The sequence below is a fragment of the Pan paniscus genome, chromosome X (assembly GCF_029289425.2).
Source record: "Pan paniscus chromosome X, NHGRI_mPanPan1-v2.0_pri, whole genome shotgun sequence".
NCBI lineage: Eukaryota > Metazoa > Chordata > Mammalia > Primates > Hominidae > Pan > Pan paniscus.
The window spans coordinates 4989372-5006535 of NC_073272.2; the positions used below are offsets into that span (position 1 = coordinate 4989372).

The following is a 17164-nucleotide window of genomic DNA, read 5'->3' on the forward strand; positions in this document are numbered from 1 at the left end:
GCCTCAGACTCCCGAGTAGCTGGCACTGCAGGTGCCCACCACCACGCCTTGCTAATTTTTGTATTTTTAGTAGAGATGGGGTTTCACCATGTTGGCCAGGCTGATCTCAAATTCCTGACCTCAGGTCATCCATCCATCTCGCCCTCCCAAAGTGCTGGGATGACAGGCGTGAGCCACCACACTCGGCCCATCTCACTTTTCAAAATAAAAATGGCACATTTTCAACATGAAACTATTCATTTCAGAAAGATGTTCTATAAATGATGAATACTCACGATTCTGGAGTTCACATCAAGAGGGAACCCTAATGAAAACTACGGACTTTGGGTGACTTCGATGTCTCCGTGTGAGTTCATCTGTTGTAACAAATGTCTCACTCTGCTGAGAGCTATTGATCATGGAAGAGGGTGTGTGTGTGTGTGTAGGAAAGGGATATATAAAAATTTCCGTGCCTTCTGCTCAATTTTGCAGCTCAGACTGCTCTAAAAATAAAGTCTAGTTTTAAAAATTCTATATTTAAAGAGTCAAGACTCTTTTTTTTCCTCCCATCTGTTTTGGCTTACATTTTTGCTGACTTGTCTTCTTTCAGACAAGCGGCCTCTTGGAATAAAAACCAAATGGCTTCTAGGGGATTCCACATGGAAGCTGCCCTAGAAGCTTGTGAGGAAGAAGGAAAGAATGTCACTGAAACTAGTTCTGAGCACTACTGGCTGGTGGAGACGTTGCCCTCAAGTGGCATGGTCTAGAAATCTCCTAGGTCATCGGTCCCTAATCTTTTTGGCACCAGGGACCAGTTTCATGGAAGACAGTTTTTCCGTAGAGCAGGATGGGGGTGGGACATATGGTTTTGGGATGATTCAAGCACATTACATTTATTGTGCACTTTATTTATATTATTATTCTACTGTAATATATAATGAAATAATTCTATAACTCACCATGATGTAGAATCTATGGGAGCCCCATGCTTGTTCTGTGCAGCTAGACAGTCCCATCTGGGGGTGATGGGAGAGACAGTGACAAATCATCAGGCATTAGATTCTCATAAGGAGCCTGCAGCCTAGATCCCTCGTATGTGCAGCTCACAATAGGGTTTCTGCTCCAGTAAGAATCTAATGCTGCTGCTGATCTGACAGGAGGTAGAGCTCAGGATGGGAAGCAGCTGTAAATACAGATGAAGCCTCACTCACTGGCCTGCTGCTCACCTCCTGCTGTGCAACCTGGTTTCTAACAGGCTGGTAGCAGTCCATGGCCCATGAGGTTGCAAACCCCTGTCCTACGACATTCTTCTTACATGTGGATGGATTCCAAGATACATCTCACTTTTCAAAATAAAAATGGCAAATGGTCTCTCCTTCAGCATGAAACTATTAATTTCAGAAAGACTTCCTATAGGTGATGAATACTCAAAATTCTATAGGACACCACGTGAAGTGCTTTCCCTTTGGGTAAGATGTCTCTTTCATGAATTAGAAGAAGCCGCCTTAGTTAACAGACCCGGGGTGACTCATGGAACAAGTTTTAAGTTATTCTTAAAATACAGAAGAGGAAATTAGTACTTAAACACAGTGACCTTTGATTCCCTGTGTAATCATGAGATCGAAACATACTGAGATTTACTTGATTATAAATATAGGTGTGTGTTTGTAAGTGGACAAGCTTAGAGATTCACTAAAACTCAAACTAAATTCAAAGGAGCACTAATGTATTTTAAAGAAGTATCAAAACACTTTGGAACACGCTCTTTAAAGATATAAATATAACTCTCTTATGAATAAAGTGAAAGAAACAAATAACTCAAAGCCGTTAGAAAGCCTGGATGAGAAAATTCGGCTTCTAAATGTTGCCCTGAATACCTTACAAAGAAGAAAAAGGCAAAGAAAATATCTAGCTTAAACAGAAACTGTGGTTTTGTAATGAATCCTAATTAGCCTTCAAACGTGGGCACAATCTGTATGCATTTCCCAGGACTGCCGCACAAATCGCCACTAACTGAGTGTCTTAAAACAACAGAAATTTATGCTCGCCCAGTTCTGGAGGCCAGAAGTCTGAGATCAAGGTGTGGGCAGGGCTGCACTCTCTCTGGAGGCTCTAGGGGAGGATCCTTCCTGCCTCTCCCAGCTCCTGGGGGCTCCAGGCATTCCTGAGCTTGTGGCCGCATCACTCCAGTCTCTGCCTCTGTCTCCACGTGGCCTTCTCCTTTGTGTGTGTACCATCTCCTCTTCCGTCTCTTAGAAGGACACCTGTCATTGCATTTAGGGTTGACTCTACTCCAGGATGATCTCATCTCAAGATCCTTAACTAAATGTTTTTACATCCTCTTTCCCAGAAGCTATGAAAATGTTACCTTATAGGGCAATAGGGGAATCAAAGTTGGAGGGAAAATGAAGTTTGCTCATCAGCTGATCCTAAAATGAGGAGATTATTCTGGGTTATCCAAGTAATTGCAAGGGCTCTTAAAAGTAGAAGAGGGAGGAAGAAATGGAGGTTAGAATGATGAGATGTGAGACGGTCTCTGCTGGTTGTTGCTGGTTTTGAAGATGAAGGAAGAAACCACATGCCGAGGAATGCAGGCAGCCTCTGGGAGGTAAAAATTGCAAGGAAATGGATTCTTTCCTGCATCCTCCAGAAGGAACCAACCTGGCCAACACTTTGATTTTAGCCCCAGGAGACTCATTTAGGACTTCTGATTTCTAGAACTGCAGACGAATAAATGTGTGTTGTTTTCACCCAGGATTTTTGGTATTTGTTTTAGCAGCCACAGGAAACTCATACAGAGCTCTTGCACAGGGTCTACCATCTGTTCTTATAATTGATGCGTGATTTGTGAGCTGACTCCCTGGACAGGCATGTGGTTGCTGAAGGGAAGATTTGACACTTCTTAAATTACCAAATCCACTACTCCTCTGGTAAGGAACTAGAGGAAAGAAGCAAGAACCAACACATGAAGGTAGGTTTTGCTTTGTTTTTATTATTATGTTATATTGTATTTTTATTACAAGGGAGAGTATTTTACCCATGGGCTTTTATTTTGAAAATTATTAGATATGATTAATATTATCACAATATTAATATATTAATATAATATCATAATATTAATATTATCATAATATTATAATATTATGATTAATATTATAATTATTAATATTATCTTTAATGATATTATAATTATTAATATTATCTTTAATGATATTATAATTATTAATATTATCTTTAATGATATTATAATTATTAATATTATCTTTAATGATATTATAATTATTAATATTATCTTTAATGATATTATAATTATTAATATTATCTTTAATGATATTATAATTATTAATATTATCTTTAATGATATTATAATTATTAATATTATCTTTAATGATATTATAATTATAATATTATCTTTAATGATATTATAATTATAATATTATCTTTAATAATATTATAATTATTATTAATATCTAATAATATATTATCTTATCTAATGATATTAGATAAGACTAAATTATTATAAGATAATTGTTTATGATCAGTCTTTCCTCATTTCTCAGGCATAACCATTGTAAAGATAGGCATAAGTATGAGTGTTAGTCATTCATTATGTAAAATATTTTAAATGGCACACATCCATATGTATTAATACATGATTCACTATATATAAAAATTCAGAGAAGTTAAAAGAAATTCCTAAAGACCACTTTGTGTTTAAGACTCTGGAAGAAGAGATTGGGGATAGACAAAAAGACTTAGTATTGAATTTTTTTTCTTTTTTTTTTACTCTACGCATTTTTGGTTTTATACCCAAAAGGGGGATTTGTTTGGTTTAGAAAGAATGTCTTCTGATTTTTATGTTTAAAAGGACCACTGGATGTTTTATTGCCTTGACATTTAAACTTAAAGCCATTAAGGAATATGAGGTTAACCTAGTTAAACTCCTAAAAGACCCAAGTCACGTAGTGCTTTTCATCTCCTGGTTTTTCTTTTTTTCTTCTTTTACTCTGAAATAATCTTTTTTTGGCGGGGGATGGAGTGTTGCTCTATTGCCCAGGCTGGAGTGCAGTGGTGCGATCTTGGCTCACTGCAACCTCCGCCTCCCGGGTGCAAGCTATTCTCCTGCCTCAGCCTCCCAAGTAGCTAGGATTATAGGCACACACCACCATGCCTGGATAATTTTTGTATTTTTATTAGAGACGGGGTTTCACCATATTGGTGAGGCTGGTCTTGAACTCCTGACCTCATGATCCGTCCGCCTCGGCCTCCCAAAGTGCTGGGATTACAGGCGTGAGTGACCGTGCCTGGTCAAAATAATCTTTTAAAAAGAAATATTACTCATTTAAATAAAATGTGTCTGAAGTTTAGTAATTCCATGAGTTTCACTTTCTATTTTGGGGTAAAACTCTCATATAACATAAAATGGACTATTTTAATCATTTTAAAGTATGATTCAGTGGCATTTGGTGCAGTGGTCCCCAACCTTTTTGCCACCAGGGACTGGTTTAGTGGAAGACAATTGTTCCACGGATGGTGGTGGTGGGGTTGAGGAGGTTGGTTCCAGGATAATTCAAGTACATTACATTTACTATGCACTTTATTCCTATTATTATTCCATTGTAATATATAAGGAAATAATTCTACAACTCACCATAATGTGGAATAGGTGGGAGCCCTGAGCTTGTTTTCCTGCAACTAGCCAGTCCCATCCTGGGGTGATGGGAGACAGTGACAGATCATCAAGCATTAGATTCTCATAAGGAGTCTGCAGCCTAGATCCCTCGTATGTGCAGTTCACAATAGGGTTTCTGCTCCAGTAAGCATCTAATGCTGCTGCTGATCTGACAGGAGGTGGGGCTCAGGTGGTAGTGTGAGCCATGGGGAGCAGCTGTAAATACGCATGAAGCTTCGCTCCCTCATCTGCCTCTCACCTCCTGCTGTGTGGCCTGGTTCCTAATAAGCCATGGACAGGAGCCAGTCCATGGCCTAGGGGTTAAAAACCCCTGATATAGTGCATTCACAATATTGCGCAATTATCATCACTATCTAGTTCCTAAACATTTTAAACATCCCAAAAGGAAACCCTATATCCATTAAGCAGTCACTCTCCATTCTCCTTTTCTCCTAGTTCCTGGAAACCGCTTATTTTCTGTTTTCTGTCCATAGATTTAGCTATTCTTGAAATTTAATATAAATGGAATGATGTAAGTGGTCTTTTGTGACTGGCTTCTTTTACTGAGCATGGTGTTTTCAAGGTTCACATATATAGTAGTCTGTATTAGACCTTCATTCCATTTCATGAATGAATCATATTAGACTGTAGGAATTGAACATATTGAACATATTTTGTTTATTCCTTGATCCTTGGATGGATAGGTAAAATTATATGTAACGCTTTTTTTTTTTTTTTTTGAGACAGAGTCTCACTCTGTCGCCCAGGCTGGAGTGCAATGGTGCCATCTCGGCTCACTGCAACCTCCACCTCCCAGGCTCAAGCGATTCTCCTGCCTCAGCCTCCTGAGTAGCTGGGACTATAGGTGCCTGCCACCATGCCTGGTTAATTTTTTGTATTTTTAGTAGAGACAGGCTTTCACCATGTTGGCCAGGCTGGTCTTGAACTCATGACCTCAAGTGATCCTCCCATCTCAGCCTCCCAAAGTGCTGGGATTACAGGCATGAGCCACCACACCCAGCCTGTAATGCCTTTTAGGAAAGAACCAAATACATCAGCATTCATTTTCGATCTAGTGAAATAGGCACAGAATCTGCACATCATGAAATGAGCACCCATTAATATGACGTGCAGAACATCTGAAAGCCACCGTGAAACCACACTTCCCATGTTTCTCCAGGGGTGTTATGATAGAAACCTTATATAGACAATATTTGCAAGGCAAGCAGAGACTTCTTATTTACGAACTCTCAGCATACTCTATTTTTTTCTTAATGTGTAAACGTATCTATCCATCCTCCATGTATCCATCTATATTTCTATCAACCTATAGATTGTCTATGTATACCTATGTGTCTAACCTCTATCAGTTGTCTAATTTATCACCTATTGATTGTTTATCCTATATCTTAGGGGTCCCCAACCCCTAGGCCATGGACCGGTACCAGTCGGTGGCCTGTTAGGAACTGGCGTACCCAGCAGGAAGTGAGCAGCAGGTGAGAGAGCGAAGCTTCATCTGTATTGACAGCTGCTCCCCATCGCTTGCATTACCACTTGAGCTCCACCGCCTGTCAGATTAGCGGCCCCATTAGATTCTCACAGGAGAAAGAACCCTATTGTGAACTGTGCATGTGAGGGATCTAGAGTTTGCTGCGTGCTCCTTATGAGAATCTAATGCCTGATGATCTGTCACAGTCTCCCATTACCCCCAGATGGGACCATCTAGTTGCAGGAAAACAAGCTCAGGGCTCCACTGATTGTACAAGATGGTGAGTTGCATAATCATCTCATTATATATTATAATGTAATCATAATAGAAATAAAGTATACAATAAATGCAATGCCCTTGAATCATCCTAAAACCACCTCCCCACCAAGTCCATGGAAAAATTGTCTTCCATGAAACTGGTTCCTCATGCCAAAAAGGTTGAGGACTGCTGGTCTATCCATCATCTACCATCTCTATTGTCTATCTTTCTATCTATTTTCTATCTTTATATCCACCTACCTATACTTGAGGTAAGTTTAAACATTCATTTTTTATTCGTTTCATTAAAAATATAGCCTTCTTCAAAGGTTAGCTTAGAATCATGTGTGATCATTTTTTTCCTTCAATAGAATAAAATGCAGTTGTAATAAAATACAGTCTAAATTCTTTAAAAAGTGACTTTATTGTAATCCTTTCATTTATTTTTTTCTCTTGGCAAGTGTGTAAGATTTTCCTAAAACTCTATATAAACTTTTTGCATGTGCGTGTGTCTGGTTTTTATTGTTGTTGTTGTTTGTGCTGCAGTGTGGCTAATCAAAGAACAAAAATATTTGTTTCATTCTCATCATGCAGGCTTTATATGATTCTTGGGACTTAATTGATGAGTGACATATTGGAGATGTCTAGAAAAATGGTGATTTCCAGTTCTTTCTTTTAGTCAATCCTTCAAAGTCCGTACATTCTCCTGTTTCCTAAGGGGCAGGGTGTTAAGAAAAATAAAAAACTTGACTTGAAAGTGCTTGTACAATTTAAATACTGTGTTTGTTTGGCAGAAATAGTGTTTTAACAAGAGCACCATTTGTTTCTCCCTCATTTATAAGAATTCTCGACATGGAAAACCCAGGGATGAAGTTCTGGGATGCCGGCACCTTCTTCCCTTAGCTTGTGGACTCCCACGTTTAACAAAAGCTGCTGACCAAGAGCGGTGACTCACGCCTGTCATCCCAGCACTTCAGGAAGCCAACACAGGCAGATCAGTTGAGGTCAGGAGTTCGAGACCAGCCTGGCCAACATGGCGAAATTCCATCTCTACTAAAAACACAAAAATTAGCCAGGCATGGTGGCACATGCCTGTAATCCCAGCTAGTCAGGAGGCTGAGGCAGAAGAATTGCTTGAACCCAAGAGGCGGCGGTTGCAGTGAGCCCAGATCGTGCCACTGCACTCCAGCCTGGACAGAGCCAGACTCCATCTCAAAAAAAAAAAAAAAAAAGACCAAAAGCTGCTGACTCTTCAGCCACCCCATCTGTATTCCAGACATAAATCAGGAGAACAGGAGGAAGGAAGAAAAACAAACAAAACAAGACCCCCTCCAGGAGCTCCCAGCACCACTGAACTTACAAAGTGTCAATTGGAAGAATCTTTAGAAAAGAATAGATTTTTCTGTTGAGCATATTGCATAGTGTGTGGGTATGTGAGTGTTTTTCCCCTACAGCTGCTGTAACCAATTACCACACATTTAGTGGATTATAACAACACAAATGTATTATCTTATAGTTCTGGAGCTCAGAAGTCCAAAATTAAGGTGCTGGCAAGACTGTGTTCCTTCTGGAGGCTCTTGGGTGAAATCCGTGGTCCCTTTCTGTATGTTCAAAGCCAGCTGCCTAGTGTCTTCCAATCTTTCTCTTTCTGACCCTCCTCCTTCCCTCTTCTACGGACCCTGTGATTACATCAGGGTGCACCTGCACAACCCAGGCTCATCTCCCCATCTCAGGATGTTTAACTTAATTATAAGCTTGCTGCAAAAGCAATTGCGGTTTTTGCCGTTAATATTAGGTTGGTGCCAAAGTAATCGCGGTTTTTGCCATTATTTTTGCACCAACCTAATACATCTGCAAAGTCATTTGTTTCCACATGAAATAACATATTGATGGGCTCCAGGGATTAGGATGTGGACATCTCTGGGCACCTGTATGCAGCCTGTTACACTCAGTAAAGAAGTAAAGGAAAATGAGTGTCACGTAGGTATCTGACTATCTGAGCCACAGTGAAATGGGAAAAGTTCCCTCATCTCCCTCACAGGGCGTGCGATGGAGGTGTGGCTCACTCCTTCAGTGCCCCACTGCGCAAACCCCTCAGAGGTGCAGGCAGACCGGGAGGTTGTGGGGCTTCGACCCCTCGGCAGCATCTAGGGGTGAATGTTTATAGCTCCTGAAGCCCCAGTGGGCGTGTGTTACAGAGTGCTCTTTTAGTTTAGCCATCCATAAGCGGCTTGTGTTACTCAGCTCAATTAGACCCCCTGCCTTATCACAAAGATGGAGGGTTTTCTGTATCCCCGGTTTCTTGTCTTTGTGTACCGGAAGAATCAGACCACACGTGGGCTTGGAGAATGAGTGCAAGGTTTTATTGAGTGGAGGTAGCTCTCAGCAGATAGGGGAGGCAGAGGGGAGATGGTTTTCCCCTGGAGTTGCCGGCCGCTCAGCAATCCAGGCTTTCCTCTGACCTTCCCCGCCAAAATCCGTGTAGTTCTGCTGGTCAATGGCCCGCCGGCCCGCTGCCGTCCGCCGCTGCACTCTTCCGCTGGCGTGCTCCCCTCCAGGTCCGGCTGCTTGTGTCTTCTTCTGCTGATGTGTTCCTCTCAACGTCCAGGCACTTGTGTGTCTGCCTGCTAGGTCTCGAGGTTTTTATAAGCACAGACTGGGGGCATAGCAGGCCAGAGTGGTCTTGGGAAATGCAACATTTGGGCAGGAAAACAGGAGTGCCTGTCCTCACTTAGGTCCGTGGGCACAGGCCCACAGGTGGAGCCCTAGCCAGGGACCACACTCTCCTCTACCCAGCACTTCCCTGACCCCCTTCCATATGAACAGTGCTGTAAATGAAAAAGTAGATGACTGATTTTTATGTAGATTCATGGAGCTACAAGTACACTCAGCCTAGACCTATCTGTAATCTCTTTGTGCATACCAAATTTTATGGTAGATCTTAACATGTAAGCACTTCCGTTGGTTTGTTTTTGAGATAGAATCTCGCTCTGTAGCCCAGGCTGGAGTGCAGTGGCATGATCTCGGCTCACTGCAACCTCCACCTCCCGGGTTCAAGTGGTTCTTCTGCCTCAGCCTCCCAAGTACCTGGGATTACAGGTGTGCACCACCACACCTGGCTATGGGGTTTTGCCATGTTGACCAGGCTGGTCTTGAACTCCTGACCTCAGGTGATCCGCTTGCCTCAGTCTGCCAAAGTGCTGGGATTACAGGTGTGAGCCACCCCGCCTGGCCTCATGTGAGCATTTTAATTGCCACTAAAAGATATGATGGGCTGTGATTTTGTTTCATGGTAAAGTAAGCCACACAGCAAAGTACATTTAAACACGCTGTAGCAAGATAGCTATTCACATACCATGAGATTTCATCCTACACCAGTCAGAATGACTACTATTAAAAAAAAAAAAAACAGATGTTGGTGAGGATGCAGAGAAAAGGGAACACTTACACACTGTTCATGGGAATGTAGATTAGTACAATTTGATGAAAAAGGGTGTGGAGATTTCTCAAAGGACCAAAAATAGAACTATCATTCAATCCAGCAACCCACTACTGGATATCTACCCAAAGGAAAAGAAATCATTATATCAAAAAGATACTTGCACTGGCTAGGCGGGGTGGCTCATGCCTGTAATCCCAGAACTTTAGGAGGCTGAGGCACGTGGATCACTAGAGGTCAGGAGTTCGAGACCAGCCTGGCCAACATGGTGAAACACTGTCTCTAATAAAAATACAAAAACTAGCCAGTCGTGGTGGCGCACGCCTGTATCCCCAGCTACTCAGGAGGCTGAGGCAGGAAAATTGCTTGAACCTGGGAGGCAGAGGTTGCAGTGAGCCAAGATGGCACCTCTGCACTGCAGCCTGGAAGACAGAGCGAGACTCCACCTCAAAATGAAAAGAAAAGATACCTGTACTGGAAGCCCTATTTACAATAGCAAAGATATGGAATCAACCTAAGTGTCCATCAATGGATGATGGGATAAAGAAAATGTGGTATATGTACATACTGGAACACTATTCAGCCACAAAAAGGAATGCAACCATGTCTTTTGCAGCAACATGGATGGAAGTGGTGGTCATTTTCTTAAGTAAAACAACTCAGAAACAAAAAGACAAATACTACGTGTTCTCACTTATAAGTGGGAGCTAAATAATGTTTCCAAATAGGCGTAGAGTGTGGAATAATAGACATTGCTGACCGGGAAGGGTAGGAGGGGGCTGAGGGATAAGAAGTTACTTAATGGGCACAATATTCATTATGCCAGTGATGGACACTTCACCACTGCACAATCTATCTAGGTTACAAAATCACACTTATACCCCATAAATTAATACAAATTTTTTAAAAAACCAATTACACTGCTTCTAAAAGTCATAATTTAAAAAGTCAAGCGATAGAAAATGCATTTGTTGATTTAATCATTTGTCTAGTTAATAAATCACACAATGTCTAGTGTATTGATGTAGATTGAACTCCACATGGGCCTAAATTGTGTTAATCCCACTTGCTGAATTCTTTACTCAGGCAGGGAGGTCAGAATGGGAACTCCTGGCTACACTCCACATCTCAGCAGGGAACAGCATGTGCCGTCTTGCCTGTCTGCTCCTGCAGATCAGTAGCAACCTGTCTGAAGTGCAAATAGAGAACCAGTCTGGGGATGTGTCTGGGCTAAGCAGAGAAAATCACTTAGAGAAATCACTGATGTCTGCCAAGGGCTGGGAGAAAGGATGACACAGGGGCATTCAATTAGCACACCTGCCCTCATCAGTCTGAATGCTATTTCAGTGCAAACTTTTATTGCATTGTGTCTTAGTCCATTTCACGCTGCTGATAAAGACATATCTGAGACTGGGAAGAAAAAGAGGTTTCATTGGACTTACAGTTCCACATTGCTGGAGAGGCCTCAGAATCATGGCAGGAGGTGAAAGGCACTTCTTACCTGGCGACAGCAAGAGAAAATGAGGAAGATGCAAAAGCGGAAACCCCTCATAAAACCATCAGATCTCATGAGACCCACCCACTACCATAAGAACAGTATGGGGGAAACCGCCCCCATGATTCAAATTATCTCCCACTGGGTCCCTCCCACAACACATGGGAATTACAAGAGTACAATTCAAGATGAGATTTGGGTGGGGACACAGCCAAACCATATCACATTGGTAACATCCTTGCCTGTGTAGTTTTAGGAATGTGCTTCTCCAGCCTACTAAAACCTAATTTTAACATAGACTATCTCATTTCAATTTTTAAAGATTTTTCTAACAGCTTTTTTGGGGAAAAAAAGATTTATACCAGTTTATTTACTGAAACGAAGATAATAGATTTGTTTGTAAATATCTCCTAATTATGCAATATGGAAACTTCAAAGGAAAGTGAGCGTCTGTTTGTTGTTGTTGTTTTGTTTTGTTTCGTTTTTGAGATAGGGTCTCAATCTGTCACCCAGGCTGGAGTGCAGTGGTGCAATTATGGCTCACTGTAGCCTTGACCTCCTGGGCTCAGGTAATCCTCCTGCCTCAACCTCCTGAGTAGCTGGGGCTGCAGGTGTGCACCACCATGCCCAGCTAACATTTATATTTTTTGTAGAGATGACGTCTCATTGTGTTGCCCAGGCTGGTCTCAAACTCCTGGACTCAAGCGATCCTCCTGCCTTGGCCTAATAAAGTTCTGGGATTACAGGCATGAGCCACTACGCCTAGCCTCCATTTTTAACATCTTATAATGCCTAGAAGAGATCACTTGATTTCCAGGCACATCGTGTTCTATCACTGGTTTCTTCAAAATTTATTAGAGCAATTTTATCTTGTGTATATTTGTTAATAATTGTATCACAAATGATTTAATATTGTAATTATTATAATATTTATTGTTAAAAATGCAAATAATATATATTATATAAATATATGTATTTAAGTATATTTTATAAGTTATATAGGTGTATAAGATATATTATAAAATTATATCATATTCATGAAATACACACTATATTATATTATATATAATATATTGCATATAAGTTACACGTGGTGGCTCATGCCTGTAATCCCAGCACTTTGGGAGGCCAACGCAGGTGGATCATAAGGTCAGGAGATCGAAACCATCCTGGCCAACATGATGAAACCCCATCTCTACTAAAAATACAAAAATTAGCCGGGCGTGGTGCGGCTACTCGGGAACCTGAGGCAGGAGAATTGCTTGAACTCAGGAGGCGGAGGTTGCAGTGAGCTGAGATCTCGCCACTGCACTCCAGCCTGGGCGACGCAGTGAGACTCTGTCTCAAAAAAAAAAGTTACATATGAATATATAACTTGCATCATAACATAAATAACTTTCTGTAATATGTAATATCTATGTTATTGATGATATATTCATTCTATTATATAATATATTCATATATTATATTATATTTATATATTTGTATATTATATATTATACATTCATTTAAATATATCTAATGTTTATCTAATCAAGTTATCTAATTATCTAACTTAAAAACATCTAAATAAAATTTATATTTTATAGTATTATAGCAATACATTTAAATGTATCAGCATCAATATATTGTGTATTATGAAATATTTATGTATTACAATAAATTCATATTTATTCAAACATGTATACATTTAAGTTATGCACTTAAATATGTATGAATATCTTATGCAGATTTCAATATTAATTAGATAAGCATGCAAACATATTTTCCCTTTGCCTTTAGGGAGTTCATTATTCTGTATAAGCTTTCCTTCTTTTTCAACTGGAAAAAACATAAATAAACTTGAGTTAAAATCTAAATGTTTGATCTGTTTATTCCAACATTTCTTACACTTAGTTTATCTGTCTATGGCTCATACGACTTACATGGATTGCTTGAAAGAGTTATTGGTAGGGTTATGGTAGGTTTATTGGGGTAGGGTTTAAGCAGAATTAAATGTAGGAAACTGAGTTCCCCCTAGAAGCACAAGCAGAGACTAGGATTTGAGGGTAAGGTGTTTATGGGGCGGTGATACCAGGAAGGACCCATCGGAGAACCAGAAAATGAGACAGTGGAGGCCCCATTCCAGAAACCTTCATTGAGCTAATCCGAGCGTTTGACCTGGGGCTGCACATTTTTGGCGAACACCCGAGTTGTTTCTGAAGCGAGTAGAATATGGATCGTGCATCTCCCAGAGGATACTCTGATTTGAAGGAATCTCCTGTTTACACTGGCTCATTGGCTTTTTTGAGTGATAACCCTGACGGGGCCCGTGACAGGTCAATTTCACCTTGAGAAAGAGTAGTTCAGGGACACTGGCTCTTCTGTTAACCTTCCTAGTTACTCACAAGGGGACCCAATGGCTCACAGGTGAGAAGACCAAGGTACAGCAGGGGGGGATCGGCAGTCAATTCCTACCACTAGAAATGACTCACGTTGTGGCCCAGTAATTCCTGATGTACAGTGCATTATTACTGGATAAATGGCTGCCTCCTGGGAAGATAGAGAGTTCACAGGCCCTCACCCATTTGCCAACTTATTAATTTTCTGTGGCTGTTGTCACAAATTGCTATAAACTTAGTTGCTTAAATGATGCAAATTTATTTTCTTACACTTCTACAGTTCAGTAATTCTGGAGGTGAGAAGTTCAACAAGAGCTTCATTGGGCTAAAATCAAGATGTCGGTAGGCTCAGCGTCACGCAACGTAACAGTGTAATAAACCTGCACATGTAACCCTTAATCACAAGTACAAGTTGGCAGTTATTTTAAAAAATAAAAACCTTCACCAAGAATGAAAAATCCTTGTGAATTTCCTTCTGGAATCTCTTTTGAACAGATGTATGGTGTATTCATTTTTTAAACCTGATCTTTGGTCTGGTACAAATGTTGATTTTTTTCCTAATTTTTACATTAAATCATTCCTTAAAGTGGTTATAATTATAAAAGTGAAAAAAAAACAATAGCAAAAAGGTGTCAGTAGGGCTGCATTCTATTAGAGAAGATGTTGGGCAGAATTCATTTCCTTGCTTTTCAAGGATGGTGGCAGAATTGTTTCTTGTGGTTGTAGAATCGAGGTCTCCCTTTCTGGCTGGCTATAAACTGAACGTCATTTCCAGCTTCCAGAGACCACCATACTCATCTCTCTTCGACTCTGGCTCATGTCTGCCATGGAATCTTGTCTCCCCCTGATAGCCCAGAACTGCCCCAAATGCTGACCAATTTTGACACACAGAGTTCTCAATAGGCTCAGCTCCTCAGCTGATAGGCACTGAATCCAAGCACATCTGACAGCCACACCAAGGCCATGGTGCTCCAAAGGAGCATTCAAAGCTCTTTCAGTGTATACTACCACACTCTCCACCCAGTGTCTGAGCATGGCTCACGGGCCTGGGGCCCATGTTGACCCAAACTCTTGGTCAGTGTGCTAACCCACCTGATATTTCTCATTGATTTTGATGTTGCCTCTAACCTGAAGGGTATTAGTTTGGTACACTTGCTGTAAAAAATTACCTCCTCTTGCTCTATCACCTGCCTCAGGTGCCCGGGGTCCTAGTGGTTCACTGCACTGTGAAGACAGATTCCAGATGCAGGGAACTCACACCTCCAATCCCAGACGCTGTGTCCAGCAAAGGCTCCATGGTTCTGGCCCACAGTGGTGGCCTGGACACCTCCTGCATCCTCATGTGGCTGAAGGAACAAGGCCATGATGTCATTGCCTACCTGGCCAAAATCAGCCAGAAGGAAGACTTCGAGGAAGACAGGAAGAAGGCATGGAAGCTTGGGGCCAAAAAGGTGTTCATTGATGATGTCAGCAGGGACTTTGTGGAGGAGTTCATCTGGCCAGCCATCCAGTCCAGCATCCTGTATGAGGACCACTACCTCCTGGGCACCTCTCTGGCTAGGCCCTGCATCGCCCACAAACAAGTGGAAATCACCCAGCAGGAGGGGACCAAGTATGTATCCTACGGCGCCATGGGAAAGGGGAACGATCATGTCCGGTTTGAGCTCACCTGCTCACTGGCCCTCAGATTAAGGTCATTGCTTCCTGGAGGATGCCCGAGTTTTACAGCTGGTTCAAGGGCCTTAATGATCTCATGGAATACGCAAAGCAACATCGGATTCCCATCCCAGTCACTCTCAAGAACCCGTGGAGCATAGACGAGAACCTCATGCATATCAGCTACGAGGCTGGAATTCTGGAGAAACCCAAGTACCATAAGCACCTCCAGGTCTCTACATGAAGACTAAGGACCTCACCAAAGCCCCCAACACCACTGACATTCTCGAGATTGAGTTCAAAAAAGGGGTCCCTGTGAAGGTGACCAACGTCAAGGATGGCGCCACCCACCAGACCTCCTAGGAGCTCTTCATGTACCTGAACCAAGCTGCAAGCAAGCATGGCCTGGGCCATATTGACATCGTGGAGAACCATTTCATTACAATGAAGTCCTGAGGCATCTATGAGACCCCAGCAGGCACCATCCTTTACCATGCTCATTTACACATCCAGGCCTTCACCATGGATCGGGAAGTGCGCAAAATCAAATAAGGCCTGGGCTTGAAATTTGCTGCGCTGGTGTACACCGGTTTCTGGCACAGCCCTGAGTGTGAATTTGTCCGCCACTACATCACCAAGTCCCAGGAGCTAGTGGAAGGGAAAGTGCAGGCGTCCGTCTTCAAGGGCCAGGTGTACATCCTCGGACAGGAGTCCCCACTGTCTCTCTACAACGAGGAGCTGGTGAGCATGAGTGTGCAGGGCGATTAGGAGCCAGTTGATGCCACCGAGTTCATCACCATCAGTTCCCTTATGCTGAAGGAATATCATCATCTCCAGAGCAACATCACTGCCAAATGGACCCCTATGCAAGTGGGAGCTGGGGCCTCCTCACTTTGCAGGTCCCCCAAGTACAGGCACTAATTGTTGTGATAATTTGTAATTGTGACTTGTTTTCCCCAGCTGGCAGCGTAGTGGGCCTGCCAGGCCCTAGCTTTGCTCCCTGGTCCCCCTGAAGCCTGCAAAAATAGTCATCAAAGGGAAGGGTGGGGGGCAGCTGCAGTGGGGAGCTATAAAATGACATTTTTTTTTGAGACAGGTTCTGACTCTGTCACCCAGGCTGGAGTGCAGTGGCTCGATCTCGGCTCACTGCAACCTTCACCTCCCGGGTTCAAGTGATTCTCATCCCTCATCCCTCATTCTCATTCTCATCCCTCAGTAGCTGGGATTACAGGCGCATACCACCATGCCTGGCTAATTTTTGTATTTTTAGTAGAGGCAAGCTATCACCATGTTGGCCAGGCTGGTCATGAACTCCTGACCTCAGGTGATCTGCCCACCTCGGCCTCCCAGAGTGCTGGCCTTACAAGCGTAAGTCAACACACCTGGCCAGAAATGACAATTAAAAGAAGATTAAAAAAAAAAATGACCTCCTACTGGGTGGCTGAAAGCAACATAAATGTATTATCTCCCAGTTCTGTTTTTTTCAAAATTCGTTAATTTTTGTGGCTACATAGGAGGTGTATATGTTTATGGGATATCTGCAATGTTTTGATACAGGCATTCAATGCATAGCAATCACATCACAGAGAATGGGGTATCCAGCCTCTCAAGCATTTACCCTTTGTGTTACCAATAATCCAATTATACTCTTTCAGTTATTTTTAAACGTAAAAGTAAGTCATTTTTGATCTCCTAGTTCTCTTGTTGGCCTCTCCCTAGCTTCCAGTAGCCATTGGCAATCCTTGGCATTCCTGGACCTGTGGCTGCATCATTGCAGTCCCTGCCTCCATCTCCA

At 42.0% G+C, this 17164-nt stretch overlaps 1 pseudogene; it reads left to right on the top strand.

Moving 5' to 3' along the window:
- Positions 1-8807: 8807 nt before the first annotated feature.
- LOC100969209 (argininosuccinate synthase-like) lies at positions 8808-16290 on the top strand (annotated as a pseudogene).
- The last annotated feature ends 874 nt before the right edge of the window (positions 16291-17164 follow it).